This window comes from Echinops telfairi, unplaced genomic scaffold (assembly GCF_000313985.2).
Source record: "Echinops telfairi isolate 266 unplaced genomic scaffold, ASM31398v2 ScPeMD7_443;HRSCAF=831, whole genome shotgun sequence".
NCBI lineage: Eukaryota > Metazoa > Chordata > Mammalia > Afrosoricida > Tenrecidae > Echinops > Echinops telfairi.
Window position 1 is genome coordinate 68970709 of NW_022104341.1, and position 19056 is coordinate 68989764.

General features: G+C 42.2%; 1 protein-coding gene across 2 annotated transcripts in view; it reads left to right on the forward strand.

Moving 5' to 3' along the window:
* The window catches only part of DAB1 (DAB adaptor protein 1), a 1456966-nt gene that overhangs the window by 432024 nt on the left and 1005886 nt on the right, over nt 1–19056 (forward strand). For both annotated transcript variants that reach the window (XM_045291934.1, XM_004699390.4), the window contains exon 2: nt 16178–16339. The gene's annotated coding sequence lies outside the window, so the exon portion shown is untranslated. The remainder of the gene's footprint in view (nt 1–16177; nt 16340–19056) is intronic.

A 19056-nucleotide genomic window follows, 5' to 3' on the forward strand; every position in this document is an offset into this window, starting at 1 on the left:
ACTATATTGAGTCTTCCAATCCACGAGCTTGGGACATTCTTCCATTTGTTGAGGTCGCTCTTGGTTTCTTGTTATAGTGTTCTGTAGTTTTCCCCACATATATTTTTTGTTCTTTTAGTCAGGTACATCCCCAGATATTTCAATTAGTGCTTGGCTATTGTGAAGGGTACCACCTTTTTTATCTCCTCTTCTCTGGTCTTATCTGATATGTATAATAGTCTGATGGACTTCTGTTTGTTGATCTTGTATCCTGCCACTCTGCCAAACTCTTCTATTGCATCCGGTACTCCCTTTGTAGAACTTTTGGGTTTGTCCATATATAGAATCATATCATCTGCAAATAATGACAGTTTCACCTCTTCCTTCCTCAGGTGAATACCTTTGATGTCTCTTCTTTGCCTTATGCTGTTAGCTTAAACCTCCAGCATGATATTAAATAAGAGTGGAGATAAGGGGCATCCTTGTCTGGTCCCTTTTCAGTGGGATTGTGTTAGTCTTTTCTCCATTGACTACGACATTGGCTGTTGGTTTTTCATCTATAACTTGTATTGTCTTGAGGAATTTTCCTTCCATTCCTATCTTCTCAAGTGTCTTAAATAGGAATTGGTGTTGGATGTTGTTGAATGCTTTTTATGAATTTATTGATATTATCATGTGGTTCTTATAGTTTTTCATGTCAATGTGATGAATAATACTAAGTCTTTCGTATGTTGAACCATCCCTGTATCCCTGGTATGAATCCCACTTGGTCATGGTGAATTATTTGTTTTATATACTTTTGTGTTCTGTTGGCTAGTATTTTGTTAAGGAAATTTGCCTCGATGCTCATTAGGGATATTGGTTTGTAGTTCTCTTTTCTTGTGCTATCCTTGCCCGGTTTTGGTATCAGAGTTATACTAGCTTCATAGAAGGAGTTCGGGAGTTTGCCATCTTTTTCTATGTTCTGGAAGAGTTTGTGTAGGATTGATGTTGGTTCTTCCCTAAATGCTTCATAGAATTCTCCAGTGAAGCCAACTGGTCCAGGGGATTTTTTGTTGGTAATCCCTTGGTAACCTTGTCTATTTCTTCTATTGCTGTGGGTCTGTTGAGATTCTTGATGTCCATCGAGGATAGTCTAGAGAGGGATTGTTTTTCCAATAATTTGCCCAGGTCTTCCAAATTGTTGAATTCATTGGAGTACAATCCTTCGTAGTACTGTGTAATTATCCTTTTGATTTCATTAGGGTCTGTTGTAATGTCCCCTCTTTCATCCTTTATTCTTGCTATTGAAATTTGTTCCCTCCTTTCTTTTGTTAGGTTTGCCAGCGGTCTGTCTATTCTCTTTATCCTCTCAAAGATCCAACTTTTAGCAGCATTAATTTTTTCCATAGTTTTCTTATTTTTCCCTCTCCTGAATCTCAGCCCAGATTTTTATTATTTCTTTTCTTTTGCTATTAGTAGGATTGTCCTGCTGACTCTGCTCTAGTTGTAAATTTTGTGCCAGTATATCAATCATGAGTCTCTCTTCCTTTCTCAAGTGTGCATGTATTACTATGAAACTTCCCTTGATAACTGCCTTTGCTGTGTCCCATAAGTTTTGGTACATCGTGTGCTCATTCTCGTTAGTTTCTAGAAATTTCCTAATTTCATCTCTGATCTGTGCCAGTACGCACTCCTTTTACAGTAGAGAGTTATTCATCCTTCAATTGTTTGCTCTTGTTTTCTTCATATTCCTTTTGTTGATTTCCAGCCTTATGGCACAGTGGTCAGAGAGAGAGGTCTGTAAGAAATAAATGTGCTTGAATTTATGTAGATTCGCCTTATGCCACAGCATGTAGACTATCTTCGCATATGTGCCATGTGGGCTTGAGAAGAACGTGAATATGTTTATATTTGGATGAAAAGCTCTGTAAATATCTATCAGGTCAAATTGTCTAATTTTGTTTAGATCTCTAGCCTCCTTGTTGAGTTTCTTTCCCTGCGATCTATCTTTGTCAGAGAGTGGTGTATTGAAGTCACCTGCTATAATTGTTGAGGCTGTGATTTCTTTTTTCATCTTTTGGAGTGTTTGGTTGACGTATTCAGCGGGTGTCTCATTTGGGGACTATATGTTTTCAACGTTTAGTGGTTCTTTGTCTACCATTTCCTTGAGCATTATATAGTGTCCCTCCTTATCTCTTTTTATGGTTTGCACTTTGCGGTCAATTTTATCCGAGATTAGGATTGCAACCCCTGTTTTTTTTTGAATTGTTGTTTGCTTGGTATGCCTTTCTCAAGCCAATGGTTCTCAGCCAGTTTTTATCTGTAGCCTTGAGATGTGTCTCCTGTAGACAGCAGATGGATGGGTTGTGTTTTCTAAGCCAGTCTGCTAGTCTCAGTCTTTTAATGCCTGCCTTCAGGCCATTGATATTCAGGGTTATTATCTCCATCTGCGGACTCTGTGATGTCATCTTATACCTTTTGTGTTGGGTGTTTTCCTACTTTCCTTTCTCATTAGTGTGTTGTGCATCTGTGTTTGTGTGTGTGTGTGTGTGTGTATGATTCTTGACTTCTTTCCATCCTTAAGCCAATACTGTCTTGGGGTCTATTTTCTCTTTGTTGCCCTCTGGGTGAGGTTGTTCTATGTGGCGGTCTCTTACTTATGCTTGGTAAGTGTTGTTCTTCTGCCCATACTGGGTCAGCAAGGATCTTTTGTAGGGCTGGGTTTCTTCTAACGTATTCTTTGAGCTTTTTCCTTGTCTGGGAAGACTCTTACATCTCCATCTATCTTGATCAATAATTTGGCTAGATAGAGTATTCTTGGGTTTGCATTGTTTTCCTTCAATTTTTGGAATATGTTACTCCTCTCTCTCCTCTTCTTCATAGTTTCTGCTGGTAGGTCTGAGTATATTCTTATTTGGGAACCTTTATATGTGATCACTTGTTTTTCCTTAGCTGCTCTCATGATTTTCTCCTTTCCATCAAAGGTGGATAGTTTAACTGTTATGTGCTTTGGCAACTTCTTCTTGGGATTTAGTCTAGCTGGTGTTCTTTCAGCCTCCTGAATGTTTGCCTGGTTTTCATTCATTAAGCTAAGGGAGTTTTCCTCCAAGAATTCTCTCACTATTGTTGCAGATGACTTCTTTGTTGTGTCTTCCAATGATAAGCCAATAATTATAATGTTGTTTCGCTTCATAGCATCAGACATAGCTCTTAGGTTTTCTTTACCTTCTCTGATGATCTTATTAGATTTTTGTTCACGTTCATTATAGTCTGCTTGGCTGTCCTCCAAGTCACTAATTTGGTTCTCTGCTTCCTCCAGTCAATTCCCGAGGTCCGTGTTTCTGCTAATGGTTTCTATTATCTTCTCCCTAAGCTCCTGTATTTCTCTTTGGTGTATGGCCTTTATCTCCTCTATCATTTCATCCTTTTTCTGTATTTTCCCCCCTCATATCCTGTATGACTCCAAATTTCTGAAAATTTCTTTCTGTGGCAGCTCAATGTCTGCTTCTTCTATGCATGTCATTATGTTCTGGACATCTTCTGCCATTGCATTTTGTTTCTCCTGTTTTTTCGTTGAGGTCATTGGGGCTGATGGCTGTTTGCATTGCATTGTTTTAGAAGAGCCAGTTGCCATTTTCCAGGGAGTCAATGAGCACTGACTCTCTCTGGGAGACTTGTAGGAATGCTTCTTCGAACTGCCTACAGCTAATTTCACTATGGAATTAACCTACCACTTTATCCTCCTGTGGCTTCCTCTCAGGGGAGTTCCCTGAAAGGCTGGAGGGTTTCCTGCATTGGTGTTGCAGAGGTTGGGCAGACGTTCCTGCAGCAGCTTGGAGTGTTGATGAGTGTTGGCCGAGCTGCCTTGGGCCCCCAGACACACAGGCAGGAATTTCCAAGTAAGAATTTGAGCAGAGTATCCCCTGTTGGAGATTGACAGGGCTTTCCCCAGCCTCTGCTTAGCTGCACACGGTGGAGTTAACCTAGCTGAGTGCGGCGCAGACGTAAATGCCCTAGGCTAAGGGGAGTGGTCTGGAGGTCAGCAGTGGAGTGTGAGAGACCAGGAAAGAGACAAAGAGGAGAAAAAAATGAAAAAGTAAGCCCGCTGAGACTGTGCCAGGATATAGAGAAGAGAGAAAAACAAAAGCAACAATGTAGCTGAGTCCCCATCCCCACCCGTGGAGCTGCAAGGGTTAAGTCCCTGTCGCAGGAGGCGGCAGAAGCAAGCTATGGCTGTGTTGAGAAAAAGCTCCTGCGCAACCCTCCAAGACTGTGGGGGAATAGAGAGAAGAGATGGAAACAAAAGTAACAATGTAGCTGTACCCTGATCCCTGCTGGTGGAGCTGCAAGGGTCCAGTCCCTGGCCCGAGGCAGGCAGTGGCAAACTTTGGCTGTGTTGAGTCCAAGTGTCCCTATGGGCTCCAAATGGTCTGAGATCCACCAGAGACAGTGGCGGGGTCAATGTCAAGCCTCAGCCGGCCTCCACTGTGGTAAGCCAAAATCCCTCAGCCCCTCAAAACCCCGTGGGTCTGTGGCTACTTATCTTTATGATGCTCCTCCTGCATTCCAACAGCATTGCATTTCCCTCTAAGCAACTCTCCTGGGCTGAATTCTGCAGAGTCCCTCTGGTATGTGTCACTCCGTCGCAATCTTCCAGGAAGTCCCCCCCACCTTTTTTTTTTTTTTTTTTGGTAAAATTTTTTTATTTTAACTTTTCTTTGTGATTTACATGAACAAAGCAAATTGGTTTTCTACTCAATGATTCATTAACATTTTGCTTTGTGACATCACAGTCTCCACAATGGAGCATCACTCTTTCTGGTTCCTCTGTTTGCTGTCTCCAATCAATCTTCTTTCCTGTTCTTACTGCATTCTGAGCCTTTTCCTGGGCAAATGCTGTCATTTTGGCCTCAAATAGTTGCTTAGGCCAGTCTATTGTTTGGCTGAAAGTTGACCCATGGGGCTGTGTTTAGTTCCAGACCTGAAGAGTGGCCAACGGCCTTGCACTTAGCTGCTAACCATGGGGGAAAAAGACAAAGCCATTGTCTAGTTGTTCCAGATCTAGGCCATGGTGTTTTCAATCCCCTCATGTACATGTGAAAGTTGGACATTGAACAAGGAACGATCAATACATTTGAATTATGGTGCTGGGAAAGAATATTGAAGCTGCCTTAGACTGCCACAAGAAGAAACAGATCTGATGTGAAAGACGTGCAGCCAGAATGCTCCTTGGAGGAGAGGATGGCAAGACTTCATCTCACATATTTGGAACTTCACAGACTTTGGATACACTATCAGGAGAGATAAGGACATCATGCTGGGAAAAGTTGGACCTCAGCGAAAAAGAGGAACACCTTGGATGAGATGGATTGGCAGTGTCTGCCACCATGGGCTCACATATAACAATTGTGAGGATAATGTAGGAGTGTGTGGTGTTTTATCCTAGTGTGCGGAGGATTTCTAGGTGGTGGAACCAACTCAACAGCAACTAACATCTACAGACCTTCTTCTATACAAAGAACAACAGCCAATCTGCTTCCATAAAGGTTCCTCTATGTGGCAGCTCTAACCTGTCATACCATTGTCAGCTAGAATCCACATGATACCACCACAACAAACAACTGCAGTACTGCAGACTGATATACACAATTAGACGATGTACCGGGCACTACTGCAGAAACTAAAGGTGAAAACACAAACACCTGGAATTCAACACACAGGAGCAAGGGTGTGTGTAAACCATGGGCTATTATGAAGAAGCTTTAAAAGGTTCATGAAAAATTATTTTTTTAATTGACTATTTCATTTTCCTACAAACTTTTTGAAGCCCCTCATGCCACGTAATGAGCTGTGGTTGAGGAGGAGTTGTCAGGTCTCAGGAATGACATGTGCATTGGTGAACTGAGGAGCACTTACTTGGGCCAGAGGAAATCAGAAAATGTCACACGGGAGCTGATATTCATAGTTAGTGGTAATTGTATGGTGTAGAAGAAGAGTATCGGAGGCAGAGGGAGCCAACATGGAAAAACAGGCATGACGGGGTGGCCTGAGATAGCAAGATGGGGCATAGACCTGATTGGAGAAGTGAATATTGTGCCTTAATTTACTTGCATGTTAGTCCAAGTAGCCCCCTCCAACACCTGGAGAGGGTGTTAGAGAGTCTTGAGAGATGGAGTGTGTGTCCTGGCTGCTGTCTAGCCACTCCTCCTCCATAGGGATGGTCCTGCTCTGACCCATTGGCCCCTACAATTGAGATCCTCCAGACACCCCACACCACCCGCCTCAATTACCATCCCCACCACCATGGAGCATCCCGCCCCCATGCACCCTGTTCACCAACAACAGTCTTTCTTTTTTTCCCCCTTTTTCTTTTCTACTATAGAGTACTCCAAAAAATTATGGAGTGGAGGGAGGGTGGGGTGGAAAGGGGGAACCAATTACAAGGATCTACATATATCTCCTCCCTGAGGGATGGACAACAGAAAAGTGGATGAAGGGAGACAACAGAGAGTATATGACAAAATAATAATTTATAAATTATCAAGGGTTCATGAGGGATGGGGGAGCGGGGAGGGAGAAAAATGAGGAGCTGATGCCAAGAACTTAAGTAGAGAGCAAATGTTTTGAGAATGATGAGAGCAACAAATGTACAAATGTACTTTCCACAATTGATGTATGTATGGATTGTGATAAGAGTTGTATGAGTCCCCCCAGAAATGATTTTTTTTAAAGAAAAAGAAATATGGAAAAGTTTCATTATCTTTTCATTCTTTTTTTCCAAATTTTTGGAAGTGCCTGCATATTTCTACCACACATGTCAACCAACCCAAAGCCTATAGGAATATTCCTTTCCTCTAGTAATCTGTTTTTTAAGCACTGGTTACACATGATAATATTCTAGAAGTTTATATATCTTTCCAAGTGCTTATCCCACCTAGTGACTGTGACTTACCTATTCAAAATAGATGCTTTAACGTCAGCTATGATACACCTCCCCAGTGTGCTCTCACATGGAGTCCATCTGAGAACCATCACTGCACGTAATGTGCAGAGCAACTCATGTACCTTGTACTCACGTACTGGGGCTTTGGATCCACAACTCATGTACTGGGGCTTTGGATCCACCTCAGGGAGGCCTGTCTATAACTCCCCTGCCCAGAAGTCCTGATTTTTTCCCCACAAAACCCTACAGAAGTAGAAGCCTGGGCCTGTGGTTAGCACCAAAGATATGCTGTAGTCGGGTTTAATGAGATTTTTCCAAGCTTGTTACAGTGTTGTCTTGTTCATAAAAAAATTATGTTTTAGCCTTCTGGACATCTAATTTTGCAAATAAGTGTCAGGTATAGAAAAAATTCTGCCACTTGAGCAGTGCATTCAATCATTTTAAAGGTCAAAGACCCATGTGAAAATTAACTTCCAGCAATTAAAAAAACACTGACTTTTAAGCACACATAACAGAAAACAAAATCTCATGTCACACTCAACATTTATGTATAGATAGACAATAATCTGTTAAATATTCTAGTAATCAATACCTTAAGTACTCTCCAATTATTATCTTCTTATGGTAGGGAATAATGAGTCCTGGTGGCACTGTCTTGTAAGTGCCAAACTGCCAATGAGACTGGCAGTTCTAACCCACCAGCTGTTCTGAAAGGGCAATCGTCTCCCTCAGAAAACGTATGAGCCTCTCTCGACTCAATGGCAGTGGGTTGGGTTGTGGTACACAATGTTAGTAAATACAAAAGCAGCATCTCTTTTAATGCTATTTTAACAACCAAAACAATAATAACAAAAGTTAGTTACCATGAGGCTGATTCTGACTCATGATGTCCCCATAGATCTCAAAGCAGAACTGTGCTTCGTAGTATTTTTGGTGGCTCAGTGTTTGGAAGAACACCAGTGCCCAGGTGTTTGCCAATAGACTTGAACATCTAGTCCAGTGGTTCTCAGCCTTCCTAATGCCGCGACATGACCCTTCAATACAGTTCCTCATGTTGTGTTGACCCCAACCATAAAACTATTTTTGTTGCTACTTCATAACTGTAATTTATCACTGCTGTTATGAATTGTAATGTGAATATCTCATATCCAGGGTATATTTTCATTTTTATAAATTAAACCATAGTGATTGATGACAAAAACAATATGTACTTGTATATTGTGAAATATTTATTTCTAATGACAAATAAATGAAATTTAGTCTTGAAGCATGGTGTAGCATGGGTAACAGCCTTCAAGCTGGGTAGTCGTATGTGGGCGGACCTGCTTGGATCCAGATAGAGAAGCAGTGTCTCGGTTCCTAAGACCATTGGAAATATGTGTTTTCCGATGGTCTTAGGTGACCCCTGTGAAAAGGGTCACGACCCACTGGTTGAGAACCAGTGATCTAGTCCTTTGGTTAACTACTGCTTATGTTCCCTGTGAATAACACTTGGGAGGAGCATCTTGTCTGGGACAGGCCCTGTGCTGTTGCTGGTTATTTTATTCTTCCTGACATGCTCAGAAGATCCCTGGAGAGTAGAAAATTCAAGCTCATAAGAGTACGGAAATGCACCCAAGCCTACTGCTCTTAATTCTATTCTAAGCGATAGTGACCCAAAACGACACAGCAGAACTGCTCCATGGGGTTTCTGAAGCTATACATCTTTTTTTTTTTCCCTTTCAATGTGCTAACATGGCTTTAATTTTAAAAAATAAATAAAAATAGCAAGTGTTGATGAGGAGATGGAGAAATTGGAGCGTGTGCACATCAGTAGTAGAATGTGAAATAATGCATTTGCTTTAGAAAACAATGTGGCATTTCCTCAGAAAGTCAAATATGGGATTATCACGTAGCTCAGGAATTCCACTCTAAGAGAAATGAAAGCATATGCCCACGCAGAAATTTGTACACAAATGTTTATAGCAACATTAGGCAGAGCATCCACCTAAATGTCCAGCGACAGGTGGATGGAGAAAGGAACTGTGGTACGTACACAACTCACACAGCTCACTGCCTTGGAGGCAGTTCTGACTCGGAGCAACTCCATAGGATGGAGCGGGTTTCCAAGACTGTCACTCTTTTTATTTTACTTTTTATTAATCATTTTACTGGGGGTGGCTCTTACAAATCTTATAACAATCCATCATTCAATTGTATTAAGCACACGTGGGCATATGTTGCCTTCAACATTTTCAAAACATTTTCTTTCTACTTGAGCCCTCGCTATCAGCTCTTTTTCCCCCTACCTCCACCACCCTCCCACCCTCATGAATCCTTGATAAATTACATATTATTGTTGTGATTTCATGCTTACACTGTCCGTTATCTCCCTTCACCTACATTTCTGTTATACATCCCCCTAGGGGGGTGGGCTATAGACCCTGCCTTGTGATGGGTTCCCCCTTTCTCACACACAAACACACCCCATCCCTCTACCCTCAGGATATTTCTACTCCCACTACTATTCCTGAGAGTTTTATCTGTCCTGAATTCCATGTGTTGAGAGCTCTTATCTGTACCAATGTGTGTACTCCAGTCTAGCTGGATTTGTAAGGTAGAACTGGGCCATGGTAGTGGGGAGAGGAAGCATTCAGGAACTAGAGGGGCATGGGGAAGGGGAGTAGGCAGCTAACTCAGGGATAAAGGAATAATAAGAGATTTAAAATTGACAGCGAAAAGGGGTATGATGTCTGGTGGGGTTTGATCAAGTGCAATGTATACATCTTTATGGAAGCTGACTACCTCATCTGTCTCCCTCGGAGAAGCTGGTGGATTTGAATTGCTGGCCTCTCGGTGAGCAGCCCAACACTTAGCCCCCTGCACTACCAGAGACCCTGGGGACGTTCCCAGGATGCTATAAAGACTGGCACGAAAACTAGTACTCCATCTCAGATTGCCTGAGCTCTCTCTTTACCACACACTGCATCACCCCAACCACACCACACCACACCTCATCCACCGCAACCACATACCGAGAGCCTGTTTGGTGTGCCGGGGCATCTTGGAGGAAGACGGTCGGTGGAAGAATCTGTTCCCAGATTTCTTGCCCACATTCGGTGTTATTTTCTGTTTAATACGTAGTGCTGCTCTGACAAGTGAGGTCTAAGGCCTCAGGTCCAGTTTGTACTGTTTTGCGAATTTGGTTCCTGTTACTTGGGAGTGATCTGATTGATGGGCTCTCTATTGGGGGAAATTTAAAAGAGAAGGAAGACTTTGGTTCTTTGAATTATTACACTGGGGGAAAGAATAAGAAACACTGATTTTTTCCATATTTATCCATGTAGTGGTCATCAAGGTAGAGAAGTACAAATTCCTAGCCCCCCTCACCAAAAGATTACCCAGCCTATCGTGGTCCTGCCACCACCCTCGTGGGTCAAAAATTGTGTCTCCTGCTTGGCATCTGGGAGTTAAACGGAACACACTGGCAAAATGTCTGTTTTGATAAATCGGGAATAAAAAGACCAAAACTAATGACTTGCACAATGGAAGGTGCCCTGGGAAATACAATATAAAATAGAGGCATTGGGAGGTGGGGTGTTGTTTACCATGGCTCTGTGTATCCATTTGATGGGGAATATAAATAGTTTCCTTTATACGAAAGAACCTGGGGAATAGTGAATCAGGGAATAATTGACTTGTCTTGGTATGTTTGTGAATGTGCATTTTTATCTGATGGCAAATATGCTGTTGGCCTTTGAGTCAGTCACCCACCATAAAATTTCCTCAGCCTCGTATGCACCAAGATAGTGCGCATACATCCTCCCCTAAAGAAAACATTTCAAATTAGCATTAATCATCCAGTGGCGTGGTTTGGGCCCTACGGTGAAAGCCACCTACTGCAGCTGAATGCCATTCAGCAAGCAAGAAGTGATTTGCAATATAATTTAAATGAAGAGTTGGTTTCCTTTCCCATTTAGAACACACCAGTATGGAAAACTGATTGTCAGACATTCTGGTGATGTGCATCAACTTGGCTATTCACTCAGAAAATGAAGTTTCCTGAGACACCGGCATATTTAATTTAGTTTATTTATTTTTTCCCCTGTGAAGTTAACTTCAGCTTGTTACATACAATAACTATCAAAACCACAAGAAAACCAACACTATTAATATTAATGCTCATAATGTAATGGAAGATTATATTCATTTGGGATTCTTAAAAATTATTCTAATATAATGTTTACTTGCCCCTCTCTTTATGAGTTAATTATTATTTTTCCCTCCTTAATGCTCGGCTTATAGCTCAGCAGCAAACTGTGTCTGTGAATGCCTGGAGTTTCTGCATAGCTGGTTAAATTCTCGTTTTGCAGTGTCTACCACAAGCACATCAACAGTGTAGCAGGGCGGGGAGTAAGTGTGTGCTTGGCAACTTGTCCTTTATAGAGCCCTCTCATCCATTTTCCCAAAATATTTTATTTTCTAGGATTCCTTTTGTATGCTTTGATTGAGAGACTGAATGACTTTTCAGTGTATTATACATTAGCATGCTAAAAACTTAAGAGTTTTTCCTTCTTAGCATTTCAGTGTTTTACACATTCTTAATTTATTCTGTTATCAGGGTTTGGAATATATGCAGCAAATCATACACCAGTTCACCAGTTTCTACCATGTACAATTCAGTGGCATTGTTCACACTCATGCGGTTTTGCAACCATCCTTGCCCTCCCCTTTGCACTGTTCCTCTTCTGTTAGCGTGAACTCCCTACCCCTTCATTTTTCTCTCTGACCTTTGGAGTTACTGTTGTCAGCTGGAACCCACACAGAAAGTTCTTCAAAGAGCATAGTGGTCACAGCAGACATTTTTTTACTAATCAAGTAAAATATTGTTCGGTTGTAAGGAGACTTCAGGTGAGTATTTCTTATTGTTTATTTTAATTCATCTATGATGGTACCCCCAAGAAAAACAGAATTGCGTTGAGTGGAGCGTAGCTTTCATAGTATGCATTTTTCCCACTAAGAGCGCATCATCCAGCAACTCAGTCTGGGTTAGCCCACCCAGTGGTGTCGCCTGGGAAGGTTCTCTCTGGTCATAGTAAATTATTTCGTAAAAGCAGTATCGCGCAAACCTAGGTTTTTGTGCTGGACGATTTAAGAGAACAGGGTGTGGCTGTGAAATTTTGTTTCCTGCTCAGGGAAAAATGCCCCAGAAATTATTGTGATGTGGAACACAGTTTACAAGGACAGCATTATGGGGAAAGCCTCAAGTGTAAGAGTGGGCTAATTGTTTCAAAAAAGGTAAAATGTCGAATGATGGCAAACCTCGTTCTAGATGTCTGAACAGATGAAAATGTCAACAACATTCATGTGGCTTGAAGACTCATGACAGACCACTGAAGAGATGGGGAAGTTATATGGACGCTCTTGGAGCTAAATTCAGCAAATTTTAATGTGACATTCGGGAATGAGAAGGGTCCCTGTGAAATTTGTGCCTCGGGTTCCGACTGACCAGCAGAAGGAGAGTCGAGTGGAAACATGCTGTGCTTTGAAACAACAGCTCCAAACGCAAGGTCATCACTGGTGAGGAGACATGGTGCTATTCTTATGATCCTGAAAGCAAACATCAATCAAGCCAGTGGAAGATGGCATCATCACCTCACCCCCAAAAGCTTGTCTAGTGAAATCAAAGATCAAGATGATGCTCATTTGTTTGTTTGTTCTTAACGTGAGGGAGATAGTGCATTTGGAGTTCGTTTCACCAGGTCAGACTATTAATCAAGCTTTCTATTTAGAGGTTCTGAAAAGATTGCATAACAGTGTGTGACAAAAGAAGACCTGATTTGTGGCATACAGGGGACTGGTTTTGCCACCATAACAATGAAGCTTCTCATGCAGCCATCTCAGTGCACCAGCTTTTGGCAAAAAGCAGCATGCTTTTCTTACCCCACGGACCTGACTCACCTGACCTCGCTGTCTGACTTCTTTTTGTTTCTGCAAATGCATAGGGACATGAAAGGACAGCGATTTGATGACATAGAAAAAGTGAAGAAAAAAATGAGGGAGGTGCTGCCAGCCATCCAAACAGATGAGTTTGAAACATGTTTCTAAGAACGGAATCACAGATTTGATAAATGTATTAAGTGTAATAACGAGTACTTTGAAGGTGATAAAAATGAAGGTTTTGTAAAAAAATTAAATTTATAGCTTTGAAAAATATTCTGATTTAGGGGCAGGAAATACCCCCTCATATTTTCTCATTTATGCACACTTAGTTAACTACTTCTGTGGACACTGATTATTGATCCAATATGATGAAATCTTTCACAACATCGCTGCTTTTGGGTTTTATCTGTAAAAGAACAAGGGGAAAATTACGGTGTTAATATGGGTTTTAAATGCTCTACTTCTCAGGGAACCCTGGTGGTGCAGCGAGTTAAACATTGGGATGCTGACTGAAAGGTTGGCAGTTCAAAAACATGAGCCGCTCTATGGGACAATGATGAGACGTGTACTTTCATGAAGGTTTTTATCATCCTGGAAGCCCATTGGGAGCAGATCTAGCCGACTGGATAGAGTCACCGTGAGTCAGAATTGACTCTTGACGTTGGGTTTGCTTTGGTTGAGTTTATCTATTGGTGCCCTGGTGGGCCAACGGTTAGTAGCCTGGCTGGTAATGGAAAAGTGAATGGTTTGAATCTACCAGCCACTCCCTGGGAGACAGATGTGGCCCTTTTCATCTGTTGGGATCACAGCCTTCAAAACCCTCAGGGCAGTTCCGCTCTCCCCTTAGAGTCGCCATGAGTTGGAATTGATCTGATGGCCATGAGTCTGGATTGTTAAGTTGCTTTATCATATGCGTCAACATGTCCCCAGTTGATAATAACTGGGTCTATTTTCATTAATACAGAAAGAAATGGTCTCACTACTTGATTTCCTATACATCCCACACCTCAGTATCTTGTCTGGCGTACCTGTTATAACACACATCATGGAGATTATGTTTGCAGAACTATTTTTTTAAATCATTTTATTAGGGGCTCATACAACTCTTATCACAATCCATATACACATCAATTGTGTAAAGCGCATCTGTACATTCATTGCCCTCATCATTCTCAAAACATTTTCTAGAATCAAGATGCTTTAAGTATGTTCAATTTGTAACAATGAAAATACATCCAGCATAATGGACATCCCCTTACAGCAGGATAGCAGGGAGGAGAGGGCCAGTCAGGGTGCAGTATATCACCAATGAAACAATTCAACTTTCCTCTAGTTCTTTAATGCTTCCTCCCCACCATTATCATGATTCCAATTTCTACCTTACAAATCTGGCTAGACCAGAGCATGTACATGGGTACATATAAGAACTGGAAACACAAGGAATTCAGGACAGATGTAACCCCCTCAGGACTAACAATGAGAGTAGTGATAGGAGGAGGGTAAGGATAAGGTGGGGGAGCAAGGGGAAACAAATCACAATGATCTACATCTAACCCCCTCCCTGGGGGATGGACAACAGAAAAGTGGGTGATGGGAGACATCAGACAGTGTAAGACATGACAAAATAGTAATAATTTATAAGTTATCAAGGTCATGAGGGAGGGAGGGAGGGGAAAAATGAGGAGCTAATACCAAGGGCTCAATTAGGAAGAAAATGTTTTGAGAATGATGATGGCAACAAATGTACAATGTGCTTGACACAGTGGATGGATGGATGTCTTGTGATAAGAGTTGTATGAGCTCCCAATAAAATCATTTAGGAAAAAAGAAAACGATGATGGCAAAAAATGTACAAATGTGCTTGACGCAGTGGATGGATGGATGGCTTGTGATAAGAGCTGTCTGAGTCCCCAGTAAAATGATAAAAAAGAGAAAATATATTCTGCATATCAGATACTTATATTATGATTCATAACAGTAGCAAAATTATAATTATGAAGTTGCAACGAAAGTAATTTTATGGTTGGAGGTCACCGCAACATAAGGAACTGTATTAAAGTTTCTCGGCATTAGGAAGGTTGAGAACCACTGCTCTAGATAAACAACTGTGATCAATTTTGTTGGTGGGAGTGTGGGAAACGTGTCCTTTTATATATCACTGAAAAGAATGTAAAAACTGTATCTTCTGTGGATGATGATTTGCAATATTGGTCACAATTTGCAATGTACCTTCTCTTTACCCAGTAATTCCATTTTCAGGTTTTCATCCGACATATGTATTCACACACATGAAGGTATAGTTTTTTCTATAGCCTTCTAGTCTATGTCTACACTAGATCCAAATCTTGGGGGGTGGAGGGGAAGGGGCAACCACGTCTACTGTAGGAGGCTGGCTGGAGCTTTCAGTCCAGCCAGAGGTGTTTTGGGTGGAAGGCTGGCAATCTACCAGAAACTCAGCCTGAGATAAACAGGCACAGTGCCACTGCGACAAACCTGGGGTCACTGGGAGTCACAGTCAGCTCAACATCAGTTGGTTTACTGTTTGTATGTACGATCTAGTCCAAATTTAAAAAATGAAATTAGCAAGTTCTTTATGTTTTGTTTGTATCTAGTTCAAAAGCTAGCACAGTGTTTGTGCTAGTCTGGGTACTTTAGAGAAACAAATCCACAGAAACTCATGTATAAGAGAGAGTTTTATATAAAGGCTAAGTGCACATCAAGAAAACATCCCAACCCAGTGCTGCCCAAGCCCACAAGTCCAACTTTAGCCCATATGTCCAACACCAATCCACAAAGTCCTCCTCCATCTCACAAAACACACGCAATGATGCCGAGTGCAGGAGGAAAGCTGAGTCAGTGAATGTGCAAGCATCTCAGCACTGGCAGGGGTCTCCACACGGCTGCTCCAGCACCCAGGGCTGCATTGGGGAAGGTCCATGTGGCTTCTCCTTGGGGATGTCTTGCAGGAAGTGAGCCTTACCAGCTGAAGCAGGAACTGGGTAAGGCAGCTGCACCCTGGTCCGACCATCACAAAGCAAGAGACCCGAGAACTAGAAAGGCAAGGCTCACAGAGCCATTTAGCTCTCTGGCCTTCAATTAACTCCACATAGGTTTATTGGCCAGGTTGGCACAATAAAATTTTAACTAACACATTTCCGTTTGTTTCTTCCATAACAATTCCTTGTGGTCTTTGTGTCTGCACCTATGTTAGCGTGTACCACACCTTAGAAGGACACTGAATCTGAAATCACTCGTGGTCAGCTCCCTGGTGCTGAGTAACATCGTGCTGTGTCCTCCCTCCTCTTCCTTGTTGTGTTGGCTTCTAAAATGACACATGCTCTTTCATTGCAGCTCTGTCCTTGGCTCCTCTCCATGACGATTCCTGACTTGTGGCCCTGGCAACGTTGGGGAAGCCTCATCCGATTTCTTCCATCCAGACCCCGGGCCCTCCTCTCACCAGCGTCACCCCCACCCAGCCAGGGTGCATTGACCAGCCCACTTTCTAGGACATCTGTGAGTAAAATGCTTCCCTCCATCATGAAAATTGTGTGTACCATTCCCTCCTGTCTACCCCTAACTCCTCAACTTGAGGGTCTCATCTGCCTGGCCCATGGTTAATCCACCAAGATTCATGATTTGTTTTGTCATGAACTTGTTCAAAGTGGTAACCAGGGGACTTTGAGAATTGAGAGGCACAAACCTTTGTTCTCCTTCTGTGTGGTTCCACTCAGGGTTACTTGTCTTGGACTTAGATTGGGGACTAAATGGATTAGAATAAAACCAATTTAAGGGGGGGGGGAAGAATGTTTACAGAAACAGAAATAGAGATTCCTGCTATCTTAGCTGCCTAAGATCTGCAGGTCTCACCAAGGAATTTAAAAAGTAATGTTTCTTATCATAAGTGACAGAAATATGCTGCTTTCTGCATCAATAGATATGAAGATTAAAAGGTCTGACCGTATTAAACAGTTTTGCACAGCACCGGGCACTCTGGGCTCTGCTGTCTGCCTTTTACTCTTCATCCTGTGGCTATTTCAGGCCTAATTTCAGAATACAATGCAGTCTGGCTTTGCAAATTGACATCCTTTAATTTAAACTGTCTTGTGGGAGAATTAAGAAATTATGGAACAATTATTCGCCCTCGGTTGAAAGCTGGATGGCATCCTGCGATCCTTGTACATTAGCCATTTGAATTGATTAAGTCAGATAATTGAATTACACCTTTGCCCCCATAATATCTTGTGGGTGTTTCGTGTTGAAAAAATTCTCCCATAAAACTAGAGTGGGTTTGGGGTTACCGATTGAACTGGGTGGCCAAGGAAACCTCAGAGGCTGGTTGGCTGACACTTGGAGTTTTTGTGCAGGAGATGAATCGGCAAATTAAGCATTGCCTTTGGAATTAAAAAAAAAAAGTTTTTTTAAAAACATATGCATGACACAGTACATATCCTTCCTCAGTCTCCCTTTGTGTGGTATACCAATATATAGCTCTTAAGTGTCTGCTGCTAATTCTGAAAGCATTCATTCAAACCATTCTCTCATGAACAGAAAGCTCCACTGTATTAGCTTCTTCGGGCTGCTAAAACAAAATCCCCCCAAATGGGTGGCATTTAAATTGTCTCACAGGTCTGGGGGTAGTAGTAGTCCAAATTCAGGGTCTCAGCAGAGCCATGTTTTCTCTGAAGGCTCTTGGAGAGATGCATTTCTGTCTCTCTCAGCTTCTGGTAGCTCCAGGAATACTTTGGCTTGAAGCTGCAACCTACCTGCATCTTCCCTTAGCCTTCATTCAGCTCTTTGTATCTCCATGCCTCTTCTCTTTTATAAGGACACCACTTCTGTTGGATTGAGACCTCCTCTCCCCAGCATGACCAATGACGTATTCAAAGACTATTTGCATATAAGATCACACAAGTACCGGGGCGAGAACGTCAACATGAATTTTTGGAGGACATAAATTAATCACTAGCAGTAGGTTTGATATAACGTCCTTTACTTGACAAATTTCCCACATACATTTCAAACATAACACCTGTCATAATACTGGCTTACTCCTCCTTCCCAGGCAATGAGCCTGAGGTACAGGAATGTGTCCGACTCCCCTAGACTAGCAGCTGGCGCTCAAGAATACTCAATACATATTTAATGCATGCGTTTGCATTTGTAAGTCTTCATAGTTTAGTTTCTAAACTCTATTTTCTCTGATAAAATTGGGGCAGATGGACAGATGGGATCTGGTAGTAATTAAAACATCGTTTTGAAGTAGGAGATTTTGTACCACCTGTGTCATTAGAGAGTGGTGGTTCGGTGGTAGATTTCTTATCTTCCATGAAGGAGACCAAGAATTGGTTTCCAGCCAATGAACTTTATATACAACCACCACCCATCTGTCAGCAGAGGCGTGTACGCTGATGTAATACTCAAAAGGTTTCCATGGATTTTCTAGAATAAGATGGACCAGGAACAAAGGCCTGGCAATACACCTCCCCAAACCAGTCAGCTGACACTATTTATCACCACAGCCTGATCTCCAACTAATCCTTCATCCAGCATAGGGGCAGACAGCATTTCTTTCCATCGTGCATGAAGGCCATGAAGGCCGCTTGGCGGGAGCTAACAGTGCATCATCAGAGATTTATTGAATAGTAGGTCTATCTACTTCACAAGCATTCACTTCAAACCCCAAACCCACTGCCATTGAGTTGATTCTGATTCATCCCGATCCTACAGCACCGAGTAGAATGCAACTTTAGGTTTACAAGCCTGTCAATCTTTCAGGAGCAGACAACCTCACCTCTCCCTCAGAGTGACTGGTAGGTTTGAACTATTGAAATAGTTATTAAAAGAAAAATTCTCTGCCATCAAGTTGGTTTCAACCATAGCAACCCTTCAAAGGCAAGGTAGAACTGCACCTGTGAGTTTCTGAGACTGTAACTTTATGGGACTAGAAAGGCTCATTGTTTTCATATGGAGTGGTTGGGGGTTTTGAACTCGTAACCTCAAGCTTAGCAGCCCAACAAGTAGCTCCTCTGCCACCATGGACCTTACAGTAAGTCCCTATTCTATCCTAAAAGGAACAATAGCTAAGCACGTGGGTGCTGACAGAAAGGGCAGCTGTTTGAGGCCACCAGCCACTCCACTGAGGGAACAGGATCTGGTGATGTGCTCCCATAAAGTGTCCACCCAGGAAACCTGAGGGGCCAGTTAGTTCTACTCTGTCCTATAGGGGCACA